General features: G+C 36.9%; 1 long non-coding RNA gene across 1 annotated transcript in view; it reads right to left on the minus strand.

Moving 5' to 3' along the window:
• Positions 1-16: 16 nt before the first annotated feature.
• The window catches only part of LOC107989708 (uncharacterized), a 60,247-nt gene continuing 45,602 nt past the window's right edge, over positions 17-14,661 (minus strand). Inside the window, exon 5 of the long non-coding RNA XR_003051941.1 lies at positions 17-75. This is a non-coding gene — a long non-coding RNA (uncharacterized LOC107989708). The remainder of the gene's footprint in view (positions 76-14,661) is intronic.

The raw sequence follows: 14,661 nt of genomic DNA on the forward strand, positions 1-14,661 counted from the left end.
CCCTCAGCGCCGCCCGCCTCTGCTGCTGATGCTGATGCTGCTGCTTCTGATGCCTCTCAGCGCTGCAGGCGGCTCCTAAATATAATGAAATAATGATTAAATTCCCCCAAAAGAGAGAGGATGCGTCGCTCAAAGTTTCAACTATCACTTTCAACAGGAAACAGGTGTGAAACTAATTCTTTCTGTTATCAGAGACGGGAGTGTGTGCCCGACACTGGCACGGGAGCAGGGCTGGAAATGCACTCTTGCGCCTGAACTTTACCTTTTAGGGACATTTTGTTTTCTTCTTCAAATAATGCAATCATTTTTAACGATATCCGATACCGATACTGCGATCTGGAGTATCTACCAATACCGATAACGAATGATACCACATTTTTCCCTCCTACGCTCTCAATAATAATGCATTATCTGTAAACAAATTGCACGTAATTACTAATTTGATGTAATCTGTCTAACATAGACATTTCAAAAATACCAGGTTAAGACTGTGCAACCAATATTCTGCTCTTCTACAGAAACCAATTAAAGCCCACATGACTCAAGCTGATACTGCTTTTTTTTCTTACTTAAAATTCAAACACAATAGCTTTTTTTCCAACATTGATTGGTCGGAGTGCAGCAGCACCATTCAAACACTCAGCATTCAATTATAGTGAAGCTGGCCAAGGGTTTAGCTGTAAACCATTGAAAAGATATTGAGTTCTTCATGTTTAGTTGTATAAAAAACAGGAATAATAATAATTACAGTGTAAAATGGAATACTTCACACTGAACAATGCCTGGATCTCAGTGACAGATGAAGATGCAAGGATAGGTTGACCATGAATGTGATAATTTGGGTTTATTGATTAGATGGAGTCTTTATTTTCTAGTTCAATGGTGAAATGTGGCCAATGTGTTTAAAACTGATCCTGTGTGTTGGCTCGGACCATCATTAACCTGTGAATTCTTTTATAATCTTGGTGTTTTAAAGGATGGTTAAAATTATAATTTCAATTTAATTGTAGCTAATTATTGCAAGCAAGTGCTACCTTTAAACTATGTTGACAAATATCAAATGTATTTGGACTCCATTTTAGGTTTTCCTTATCTGATTGACTCTTCCTTTTGGAGAATCTTTTTCTACTATTTATTTTTCTACTCTAGCTATTACGTTGGGTTATTTTTTTAGCAGATATTAGCAAAGTTTTACATACCTTTATCTCTTTACTGGCTATGTTATAGTTATTTCTTGGCAGTTGCTATCTGCTATTTCGTGGCTAACCTTTGGTGAGTGGGTCAAAAATATGAGCTGGTTTTATTTTTTTAGCTATTTCTAAGATAATATTTGTTTTTAACTTTTTTACTGTAGTTATATTTTATTATATGGTTAAATTCTATTTTATTTTATTTTACATTTTTCTCTGACATTTAACCATGCATTTGAATCAGCCACCGCTAAATTTAGCTTTTTTGTCTTGTTTGGGCTGACCTTCATCCCAATGGTTATTGCATCAATTTGGCTAAACTTATTATTAATGCTAACATTTAGTTACGTATATATATATATATATATATTAAGGTGTTGGCTGTTTGGCAACGTTGGCAAACATTTGAGTAAAATGTGTTTTATTTACAGCCAGCTTTTAAAATCAGCGTTGGTTCATCAATTTACGATCAACTTGAACAAACCTTTAGCTAATATTTATATTTTTCTCACTATAGTTTCCTGTCATTAAGTTACCCTGCAGCTGCGTTGGCTCCCTCTTGTGAGTTGACTTTTATTAAACATGCTTCTTCCTCATTCTTAAATGTTTGTCATGTGATAAACATGCATGAAATAATGTTCAACCCATGCTTTGTTGGAAACACTCCATTCCACTCCACTCTGCAGATCCTCACTCTACCTTATAATTCAGAGGAAATATTTTCCAAGGTCAAGGAATTATGTAACCATCAGCCCAAGGTACCAAACTACCAAATTTAATGTAATATGCATTGGAACGTATTTAACTGATCTATCTGCAAAAAAAAAAAAAAAAAAAATCAAAGAAAATTGAACATTAACTCATGGATAAATTCAGCAGTTCATAAAAATTTCTGACCAACGTTTAATTCAGTGAAACAAATTTGCACAGGCAAAACTGAAATAAGTTCATTCCTGCACTCGTTCCTGCATAAATAGTTTGAAAAACCACTGTTAAGGTAGAAAAGAGAGAGAGAAAATTCAGGCTGACTCCGAGGGTCATGTAGAACTCTGTCTCCTACATCAGCCAGCATGTTTTTTTTAGGAGTTGAAAAATTTATCCCCATAAATGAAACATGAAAGGAGGTGGAGGTGAATTTACTGTGATTCTCCGCATCCTCTCCACCTGCCTGTTTCTCCCTGCTCCTCACTGCTGCTGCTGCTGCATTATAATTGGCCGTCTCACAAATCTCCAGATTTCTCACCTCGTCTCTGACAAGAGAAGAGAAAAGGAGGGAAAAAAGAAGAAGAAGGAAACGGGGGGAGTGGTGGGGGGGCAGACTGATGCAAAACAAATGTGTTATTTCTCACAGAGCACTCACAGCTAAGGGTTACTCAAGCTGTTAATTAAGCTGTTTGATAAACTTGAACGGTCCCAGTGTTTCAACAGAATCTTAGGCTTGATTCCTATTGTCTTTTTTTTTTTTTTTTTTTTCGCCATCCACCGTCTGTAATCAATTCACAGCAGCATAAATATCTGCATTAGATTTAGGTTAAGATTAACTCTGGCCGTGAGAAAAATGTTTTTGTAGTTGTTACTGAAAGATATATTACAGATAACAAGCTCAGACCTCAACCAGGAATTCATCTGTCTTTTTAAAAATGCTGAGGAGCAGCTCTGACCCATTTGTTGCCCTAAAGACAGTTTGATTTGTACTGTCTGTGGCACAGAGGGGTGGTCTGTAATTGTTGTGGGCTAAAGTTGACCGCAGCTTGGCCAGAAATCAACTAGAAGGTTGTTTAAAAACAGAGCTGGCCCAGACGCAAGTCAATAAGATTAGAATAACATTAGATTGAAAAAGACTACTCCTAAATATTTAGGCCATGATCATGAAGTTTTTAACTGTATAACCAAAACTAACGTATCTGCACGCATCTTCATATTAACAAAAGCAGCAGTAACACATTGATCAAAAGTCCTGAATTACAATGCTTATCCAAGTGCCAAATTATATGACATAATAATAAACTGAAAGACATTTGATTTTTATGTCATATATTCTGGCAGTCTCCTGAAGTGCAAAAAAGAGTCTCACATAAACAACAACACTTATGGTCCTAAACAGAGATGACTTCTCCTTTAAATTAGCAGTAGGATTGTTAAAAAAAACTTCACAGTGGCACAGTCTCTCTCTCTCTCTCTCTTTCACACACACACACACAAACACACACACTATATCTGGTTGGTTTCATCTGACGGCATTCATAGAACATAGCGTGGAAAGCAGATTCCATTAATTACAAAAGCCATCTAATCCCAGCAGAAAGGCCCAGTCATTCTGTTTCTGAGGCTGTGAGAAGAGAGGGAACGGCTGACAATACCAAGAGGTAGATCACAGACCTTCGAGCCGTGCTCCTGCAGCTCTCTGTGGCTCCATGGGGGGCGCAGGGCAAAAAAAAAAAAAATGTCCTTTTTTTCCTGAATGTATCCCACGTTTGACCACATGCAGTGATGAAGTTATCAGTGAGGACAGCTTTTGCGAGTAAAACCAACCCTGGCCTTGGACGTTCGTTTTCTTTTATTACAACCCACAGCACATCAAACACTCCCCTCCATCAAATGGCTTAATCTGCATGAGAGGCAACTGCCCAACAATCTGTCGTCAACTCTACCATTCAGTGTTCATTCAAGGGCATTGAGGAAAGCAAGAAAGAAAGAAAGCAGGGAAGGGAAGGACGATTAAAAAAATAAAAAAGAGATGATTCTCGCCTGATCTGGTCTGAAGCCAACGACACTATAGCCCCTCTTTTTCCAGCTACTTTTTCTCAGTCGACGGTAAATTTCCTAGAGGCTTTTTCAAAGACTTGATTTGAAAATTTGTTACCAAGCAACATATTCAAACAGAAAGGTCCATTTAAGTTCGCTACAGCAGGGGGTTAATGGCAGATTAGTTTTTTTAGTTCTTCACTTCTTGTGAACCAAATAAAATACAGTTAGGCAGCTACTTAAAGACACTGTCATTTTAGATTATTGAAAAAGGTCCAGTGCCTTTTATTTACACATTCACTCACTGCTCCTGAGATTCACTGTGAGGATGGTGTTCTTTGGGCTCTATGTTTTTTCCACTCCACTCCACACATTTTAGCATGGCACAAAAACAAAAGAAATTGATGAAAGAATTGAGATGACATTACTAAACAAAATGGTTTCCTAGCAACCATGTGCAAAATATTGAAATGGTAGTAAAAATACCCTAAATCAAACTGTCAAACACATGGAAAAGTTTCCCAGAAAATGAACAAAGAAGGCTAAAGGTTAGCAAAAACCAAGCCAGGGTAATCTTTATTTTTAATGTATTGTTACTTATGTATGAAATGGTTCTGAAAAAGAAACCTTGGATTTCACCTGAACTCATATGCCTTCTTCACAGGCAGGACCAGGGTCTGCTCATGTACTTGAATCAAATTTTTGGTTGATTCAACAATTAAAAAAACAAAAACACCCCAAAATGTATGTTTGTTTTAATAAACACTAAAATAAATTCAACATACTGTGGCCCATATATGTTTTTCTTCTCAGTTTGAGGACCAACAGGCTGTAAATTTAAAAAGTAGAGTATTTAGAATTTTTTTTAAATTACACAACTGTTTTGTAATACTATTTGTAATACTAAATGTATTTATGAATAGATCAGATTGTTTGAAACATTTGTATTCCTGCATAATAAGTGAAATAATACATGCTACATAATCAAAGCTAATATCTCCTAAGACTATATGTGAGTTGTGTGTCTTCTCGGTATAAAAGTGCCCGACACTTTTCTCCTGTCTGTATTTTTTACGCCTACAAAAATATAAATGTATCCCTGTGGTCTGCAGTTTGTAGTTTCCTTCCCTAAAGCAGGTTTTCCCTTTCTTGAGGAACCGTGCACCTCCTCACACACACTCAGGTGCACCACGAGGTCAACTGTGCCCTCTATTGGAGGCCATGCACTTTCAACATCCAAAAATTCAAAGACTAACAGAACAGTGTGACCAGAGCACACGCTGCACACACAGCAACCTGCTGTGTTTTAGATGATGAAAAGAAAATAGATGGAGGCTCAAAAGACGGAGGAGATGTAAGGATTTAAATAAGGAGGGAAAAGAGGGCTTAATATCAAACAAATGGCCCAGAGACAAATTAAAGACTGGCAGAATAAAAAAACCAATCAAAATATCAGCTTGATTCATACATCCTACAGGGCAGCACCTTGTTAGCCTCACAGATTATTAGCAGGAAATAGTCAGTCGAATTAAATACTGCCCTATTATTGCCGCACTTGCAGAGAGAAAACCTCGCCTTAAAAACACACATGGAACGTGAACCAGAAACTTCTGCAGTGAAGCCCTGGAGCTTAGCATACATTAGAGAATAAAAGGCCATATCTGTGCTCAGCTGCTGTTGTTTTACATGTTTTCTCTATATTTCTGGCATTTTTTGTAGTTGAAATTTGGTAATTTTGTGAACACATTTTTTTTCGAGATTTTTGTTAAAATTTTTGTGCAAATTTTGATTGTGTAGTATTTATTTATTTGTTTTGGGTGCCATGTTTTTTACTAAATATTTATACCATTTAAAAATAATTTAAAATATTTTTGGGAAAACTTAAGTTAGGTTGGCTGATTCTTTTTCAATTTGCAGCCTTCGCGATAAACATTTCATTAATCTTTGGTTATTTTTCTTTGTTCTGGCAAAATTGTGTTATTTTCGTCAATGTTGTCTTTGTTTCTATGCTAATGTATTTTTTTATCTGTTAAGAAGTTGCCGTTTTCACAATACTAATTTATGAACATTTCCGGCTACACATTGCCACACATACAGTATATTCACATTTGGGTAATTTTACTTCACGTTTTGTCCGAGTTTATTAGTTTTGGCTCTAACTGTTGTTGTTCATTTTTTGCATTTTTAATGCATTTTTAATTATTTATTTAGTTTTTTGCTAATATAGCATCCAACTCTGACTAACATTTTGCTGGGTCAACGCTAACATTTAGCTTTGCTTTTATTATGTATAGATCTTGCATATTTTAGCTATTATTCTTGCTAACACCTAGCCATATTTATTTTAGTATTTCCGATTTTGATTCACAGACTGCATCCTGGAGGGCAGCACCTTGTTAGCCTAACAGATTATTACCAGCAAAACAGTCAGTAAAATTAAATGGTGCCCTATTATTGCTGCACTTGGAAGGAAAAATCTTGCCTCAAACAAATCACGTACAGAACATGAACCAGAAACTTCAGCAGTGAAGCCCTAGAGCATAGCATACATTAAAGAATAAAAGGCCATATCTGTGCTCAGCTTCTTATGTTTTACACATGTAAGATATCAGTGGAGGAAAACAGATGGGCCACACCTAGGGGACAGAGAGACCTGTGGACATAAAGACAAATTATGCATACGCTCCCTGAATCTTTCGACGTATGCAGGAATTTGTCCCCATGGGGTCGGACAGCCAGCATGATGCGTTCAAAGCTGGGCCTCGTCTTGTCCGATGTCTGCTAAAAAGCAGCGGCCACAATGGATGAGTGTTGTGTAGATGTGCACTGCATTAAATTCACACTGTAGAGGCTTTTGCCTTTTCTTAGTCCAACGTGGTGTTCAGCAAAACCAAAACGACATGTATAAAGGGATTGGACAGAAGTTGGGCTTTCATGTGGAAATGAATCCTTTCCTGAGGGACAAAACAGCCTTCACTCCTGGTTTCACAGGCACCATTTGTTAAAAAGTGGGGAGAAAACCCACATTTTCACAGTGTTTCTGCAGAAACGATAAGGAGAGGAAAAAACTAAAGGGAAAAACCAGGTCAAGTTTAAATCAGGCGAGCATGTAATATCAGCAATTAATGTATATATGAGTACTCTTTAGGAAAAAAAAGAAAAACGTGTCTCAAATTTAGCGAGACGTCTGGAATCTTTCACAGTCGCCTGCAGTAAAGGAGGACAGAGACGGATGCGTCTTTGCCAGGCTCTGAAATCTCAGAGGAGGCTTTGAAACGAGATGGGAGGGCCTCGGTTTCCTTCTGACGCCATTTGCTGAACATTTCTATTGATTGTAGAGGGTTGCAGCATCTCCACCAAGTCTTAAGTGGGAAGCAGAAAACCTGAGAAACCAGACAGCTAGAAAATATCTTTTTTTTTTTTTGCGGCAAAAAAAGAGAGGGAAAAAGCATGGCTACGAGTGATCACATTGTAAGGGTCTGGCTTTATAATGTAGAACATGTCTGATTATACTGTATCTGTGATCACAAACAACTAAATATCCACAGAAGGAGGTTTCTGTTGTTCAATGTTTTCCAGAACAGAAAATCACCATAAAAATATTTCATCTCTCTCAACAAAACGTAATTCTTTCCAACAAACTGCCAGCATTTGACATTGACTTCAAATGACAAACAAATTATAATATGCAAGTAGGAATTTTGAGATTGGAAAAGAAAGGTTTGGCTCCCCCTTTGCGTCGTTCTACTAGAACAACCAGTGAATACTCGACAGAAATATTTTTTTAACATTAACAAACAAACTCCAGTTCAATCTTAGCATTTGTTTTTGGAAAACAGTGTTAAAACGGTGCAATCCTACAATCTGTATTGTGTTTTTTTCTAATTTTCTGCACAAAAACACTGGAGAAACAAATGGGCTCCAAATGTTTAAATAATTACGTCTTTGGGGCTTGGACTTTTATATCTTTTTGCCGAAGGATAAGTTGGCACATGGATGAGAGCAGCAGGGCTGAAATCAAACACCTGACCTTCACACCTGAGGACAACCGGTTCCAACCGTTGCCTCACATCTACCTGCTTTAACATTACTTTTGATCCTTTTACGAGGAAATATTTGTTCAGTTTTATTAAACTTCAAGGTAGCAAAAATAACAAGAATTTCACAGTGTCTCACACAGAAAAGAGGAAACTTTCCAATTATCAAAGCAGGTTCAGTTTCACTTTAATTTCTCATTTTCTCCAGATAGATGGATGGACTTCCTCAAAGAGATCAGACCTGCCGTAAATCTCAGCCAGTGGCTGGAGACCTTCTGAACTACATCCAGCTCATTTAAAAAGGCTTAAGATAGATAAAACACACTGAGTGTCTGGGTACGAGTGATACGGCTCAGAGACAGTACGCAGAGAAGACACTCGGGCTGTTTTTCTTTACTTGTTTTAATTAATTACTCAATGCTAATTCAGTGATATATTATATATAATGTTGCTTCTGAGAAAATGTGGTGGAGGAGAAAACGGTGATAAGGCAGCGATGCCTCCTCAACCAGCAGTGTGCATTTATTAATGTGAGCCGACTTTTATTCATGGCAGAACTAGCAGGAGTTATGATTAAATAAAAGCCTTAATCTAGTTTTTGGGATGAATATTTCACTAAAATGCAATCAATAATAAGAAAATAATCTTCCTGCAAAGGTTAGTTTGGGTGAATGCGATGCAGTTTTCTGCGGGAATAAATTACCGTGCAGAAACTTGATTTTATCTAGGTTTAATTGTGCCAACAGCACATCCAAGTAATTTTTTATCCATCCATCCATCTGGTAGCTGGTGGAGGTGGATGAAGGTGCCGGCGATGCTGACTGTGGCCGAGAGGCGGAGTGAAGGTAAAACAAATGCTGAAGAGATCTTCAATCTGTCATTGGCTGGACATTTATAAACAACCAGTCGCACTAACATTCACACCTACAAGCAATTTACAGTCAACGATTGATCTGAGGAAGGATGGGAGGAACCTGGAGAAAAACTGCCAGGGGAGAGAAGCAGGAGGAGAGCAGGGAGGGAGAGGAGGGGGAGAAGGAGGCGCTGACTTAACAGAGACATTAGGCTGGCAGGGTTGACCTGAGTGGACACAGAAAGGGCCATAAAGACATATACTGTATAGCTTTTGGATACCTGCGAAGACCCACTAGGAGAATGTGTTTACTGCAAGTACACTTTTAAATACAACCGCTGTCAAAACAAACCCTGCTTTATCATTGGTTTTACTGTAAACAGGAACATGATTTGATCCAAAAGACAAAAAAAAAAAAAAAAAAAAAAAGAATTTCATTAAGAAAAACTAATTAAAATATTGATTTAGGTCAAGTTAATAAAATATATATATATTTCTAACACATTTGGTACACACAACAGACTCATGTTCTGTGACCAACTTCTGTTCTGCGAAAACAGAAGAAGTTTCGGACGTCTCCGCATCAGCACAACTTCCTGTCACGCACTCTTATCTGCTGAATTTACGCCAAACAAATAACAGGAGAGTCTATATTTACAGAGTATCCTGGTCAGTCAGGTTGAAGAGTGAATCTAGCTCATATCCTGGCCACAGACGCAGATGTCTTTAAAGTAGGCTACGAGACACTGAAGCTGTGCCTTTGTCTGTCAGAAGAGAGCTGTTCTGCTCATCCATTATATTCAGCACTTTGTGGAAATAGTCTCCACTATTTGTGTGTGTGTGTGTGTGTGTGCTTGCGCTGCCTTCAAATAGGTTTCTGTTTATCATATTCATCAGGATAGTGTATGCGAACAAGACGACCTCAAAATATTCTGAAAGCCCTACATTCAGGAGTTGTCTTGGTTCAATGATGTCAAAATCTGGCATAAAGGAGTGTTTATCCAAAACTCAATATATGTTAGAAATTATATTTATGTATGAATCTTAATAAAAACTAGGATATTTTTCAAAGATTCTTACCGTATTTCTTATACATGGTACATGACTGAATAGGTAAATGAGCACAGCGCTGGCCATAGTTTGTTGTTGTGACAAAAAAAAAGCTGGCAAATGGAAAAACATTATCAAGGACATGTAGCATAAAGCTTAAGTAAAAGGTTGTATGAAGACAAAGCTAATGAAACAACAAGAAAGGGGCCAAAACACCTTCAAAGAGCAGAACACGCCAAAGTTAGCAAAGACATATCTAGATTCTGAGTCTAATGTAAGGTACTGTAGCAATACTGATAAAGTGCAATAATTCTGCTAAAGTTGTAATCAGGTTATGTGTAGTACTTCCTGCTGTAAAATTTACATCTTAGACTGCCAGTACTCTTAATACTGGATTATTTTATTGTTATTTTTGTTTGTTTCTTTTTAACTTCTATTCCATTTTCATTATAATGATCTATTATGAAATAAGTTTAAGCCCCAAATCTATGTATGCTCATATGCGAAAGTAGATCCTCAAGTCAGACTTATGACACACTTCTGCCACAATGCAATCATGAACCTTTCCTTCAATGTCATTCTATATATTGTCCAAAGATGAAGAAACTTCAAGAGGACAAAGCCTTACAATTATTCCTTTTCTTCCTTGACAAGAATAATGGTTCGCAATTACACAGCAGTTTAAAGGCTGAGGACAGGAAAGAAAATGGCGACGTCCATTAGTTTGTAAGAGGAACAACACAAAAGACTGAACTGAACAGACTGAAGTGGGTTTGAAACTCAGTGACATCAGTGACTGGCTGGGAAGTAGGTCTCCTTCAAACGTCACTGCATCATAATAGATAACAGACAGGTAAACAGTCCCATAGATAGATAGTTAGATAGATAGATAGATAGTGTGTCAAAGATTATCATTAAACACTATTATCATTATTATCGTATATTAATAAATCTTTCAACAAGAGTTTACCTGGTGGATGTATCTGTAAAATAAATCTTAGCTTAAAAGCTGAAATCAGAACCTATTATCATGTATGAACCTATCTGGTGTAAACTAAGCTTTTTCATAATAATAATAATAATAATAATAATAATTATTATTATTTAGTACATTGCCAATCCCTTGTTGAAAATCTGTGATTTTGATTATTGTGGTGTTAATGTCCATCTGTGTTTGGGCTATAGTATTTCAGTAGCTCTGAAATCCCGTTTGTTTGTACCTTCCAAGATAGAAAATATATAATAATACTTTTATTTTTATTTGTATTTACTTTTACATTTCTTACAGATGATTTTTTAATGATTTGGCTTTTGGTTTAGAGTTTCAGACTATAAAATATACATACACCTCTGAAAATACAATGCCAAATCACAGTATCAAACCAAGGTTTCTGTGCAGAGACTGTGACCAAAAATACTCTCTCCATCCATCCCTCCCTTTCTCACTGCCCCCTCCCCCCTCCTCCCTTCCAGCTTCACTCACTCCACACCTGGTGAAAAAGTGCTGGTTAAAAAGAAAGTCTCGTAAGATTTGAGACTGCGAAGCTGCCTTTTCCTGCACTGCAGGTGAGCTCCTGTGTGCACACTACAGTTCCACTCTCCCACTGTGGAATTGTACCTGAGGCACTTTCTAACGTCTTAGACGAGTTCAAGTCAATTTCCAGACTAAAGAGCTGCACTTAACTTCTTATTCAGGGCTGAAAGAGGCAATAAAGCGTACAGATTTCTGTCCACCTTCAGGTCATACAAAGTAACTCGGGAAGAAGAAATTATACATTTGGATTACAGGCAGATTTTTAATTTTGTAACCCCAAATGGACAATGTGCTGAGCAGATGTACTGATTGTTCTCTGTCAGTAAATCTGCAAATTACAAAGTCAATTTTCTGATTGTTATCAAATAAAATGTGCCGTATATAGTTTTCTGCCTAAAAGGATCAGTAAGAAATTAGAACAGTCGCACATTAACTATCGAACACAACACTTGGGAAGTTGTTTTTTAATTTCTATCTCAAAACTCTATGTTGTTAACCTGAAATAAATTAGAACGTAAATTAAAAATGGTTAGTGGAAATGAAATAAACGATCATTTTGCTTCGGTCTTTCTCTGTTTCAATTCTCTCAGTAATAAGTGAGTTAAGTTTTTACAAATGATCTAATTTCTCCATCTCATTCACTTATGTATATTTTTCCATATACATGCACACGCACACACGCACAGCCTCCTCACGTCTACTAAGACATTTCTCACTTCATGGAAGCTCGACTCTCCTGAAATAACAACACATGGAGAAAGGTGTCTCACACTGGTTCCCTGTGACCTACTGCACTGCTGACAACACTGCAGTCACACACTGTCACAGTAGCACAAGAGACTGTGAGAAAATAATAAGGTACAGGTTAAGACATGTACAGGGATAGGTTCACCGAACCTGATGACATTAATATATCAGATCAGGGCCCAAAGGATTAACAGAAAAAATGCCAAAATAAACAAATAAAAACATTTAGGTCAGACGTACTGTACGTATGTGGCACTATTGGTACATTTAAAAAAAAAAAAGGTAAATAAAAACAAAAGCCCTATGGCAAGAAAACATTTGTTAGAAGATTATTGAAAGTAGGCTGAAACATCTAGACTATTTGCAGTTGCCCTTTTTTTGCTTATTTGTAGACTGTACAGAAAAGTCAAGAAATATGCAACTTCTTCTTATTATATTTTTTATTATTACTTATAATGTTCAAATTATAACAGTGCTAGTGATACTGATGCAGAGGGATTTATATGTTAAAATAACACATTAAAAACATGTTTATATAATTATTTAATTATTATTTATCTATCATATTTAATCAATTTGCTGTCACTTGTGCCGTCATATTATCACAGCCATCAATCAATTTGCGCCCCCTCAGATATTTTTATATGCTGCATTTTATTTGAACTCGATTCATATTCATGAAAGTGAAGGAACACAGTTGATCAAATGTGCAGGGTGTTTTAATCATCATTTTTAAAAGAATAAAAGTATTTCATCAGTAGTTTGTTATCAATTAGCAGACATTTCTAGGCGATCTCATTTGAATTCAAGGGGACCCCACATGTGGTCGGGACCCCAAGGTTGAAAAACACTGAGGTGTTGAGTTCATACTTTTAAGGTTTAGAAATAGTATTTGAAAGTAAAATCCTCATCTCTGCGAACCATATCCACCACGTTTGTAGTAGATAAAAATTAGCTTCCTCTAAAAATCATATCTTTTATATCTGCTGCAGAAAATATGTTTACATGTCAATTTCTTTAAATGTCTCCATTTGTTTGTATATTTTATCTCTCACATTTCATTGGATAATATATTTTTTTAAAAAGTTTGAACTTTAAAGTGTAAACACTTATTTAACACAAGAGGCTAAAGACGTTTGTTGGGAATGACAAAGACGGACAGGATTAGAAAGGAAGAGATAAGAAACAGCCAAGGCTGGAGGTAAAGTTGGAGCGTTGAGTTTTAGATGGTGTGAACGAGTGCTGCAAAGAGATAATGAACAAACAGGGAACAAACAGGATAGGATAACTGTTGAGGACGGAGATGCCAAAAAAAAAAAGAAGAAAGAAAGAAATATATATATATATGTGTGTGTGTATATATATATATATATTGTAGCAGTCAGCAGTTCACCAGTTAATTTTGAATCACAAGAGAACCATAGCGTCACAGTATCTTTACTCTTACGTACTGATATTTATTTTGTTGCAGTAGAGCAGTGTTTTTCAACCATGGGGTTGCAAACCTATGAGGGGTCGCCTGAAATTCAAATGGGGTCACCTGAAATGTCTAGCAATTGATCATTTCTTTCCAACTGATTACTATTGTTTTTATTAAATTACCGCTGTCTATAAAAAACAAATTGTAGAAAACAAAAATGCCTCTGAGGTTGCCAGGAACCCATGCAGTAGAAGTTAGATTCTACATCACTTTTATTTTGTTAGGATTTTCATGTTTGTGTTATTTTTTGTCAGGCAAGATTTGAAAAGTAAGGCACAAAGATAGTAAAGACAGAGATGATGAATAGCGCGCCACAAAATGTCCGACATCTGCCACATTATATCTGATGTTTGATTTCCTTTCGGGTTCAGAAGTTTAGAGTGTCTGGTTTAGAGTGAACTGATACACTCTGAACTGCCAACACTGTTTGATGGCCATGTCTTAGGAAACCAGAGTCAGGAAAAAACAGCGTTCTATTTTAGTTTGAGGCAAAGTTTCATGAGCCACCTAAAGCCCGTAAATGTTGAAGAATAAAAAAAGGATTTAATTTTTTTATTCATCCTTTATGAGTTTGTCGGCCTTTGGTGTTGGGTGGCCATAAACGCCTGATAAGGGAAGTTTTTCAGAAAGATACAGTCACCACTACACACACAAGCACACATTTACACACATAGCTAAAAAAAAAGACCATAATCCTGTCCCTTTTCTGAACCTCCCCCTGCCCTAATAATTTCTGTACAGCTCTTTAATGAGTCTCAGATTGGCCTACGGGGGATTAGCCTGTAACTGTCACTACAGCAGAACAAATGATCTGCTCGTAAAACAACACAGGTGAGCAGCAGTAGTTCAGGACGGCTCTACAACCTGCAATTTCCTCCTGGTTTGAAGTATAGCCCAGCCACTGTTATTTTCCCGTACTCTCTGTGCTTGAAATGTGCTTGTACTGACTTAGCGTGACTGTCTGCTATGTGCCGTATATGTCCCAGCATCCATCAAATCCCTCCAGCGCTACTGCAAATGAAGAA

The sequence above is a fragment of the Cynoglossus semilaevis genome, chromosome 15, assembly GCF_000523025.1.
Source record: "Cynoglossus semilaevis isolate Cse_v1.0 chromosome 15, Cse_v1.0, whole genome shotgun sequence".
Taxonomy (NCBI): Eukaryota; Metazoa; Chordata; class Actinopteri; order Pleuronectiformes; family Cynoglossidae; genus Cynoglossus; species Cynoglossus semilaevis.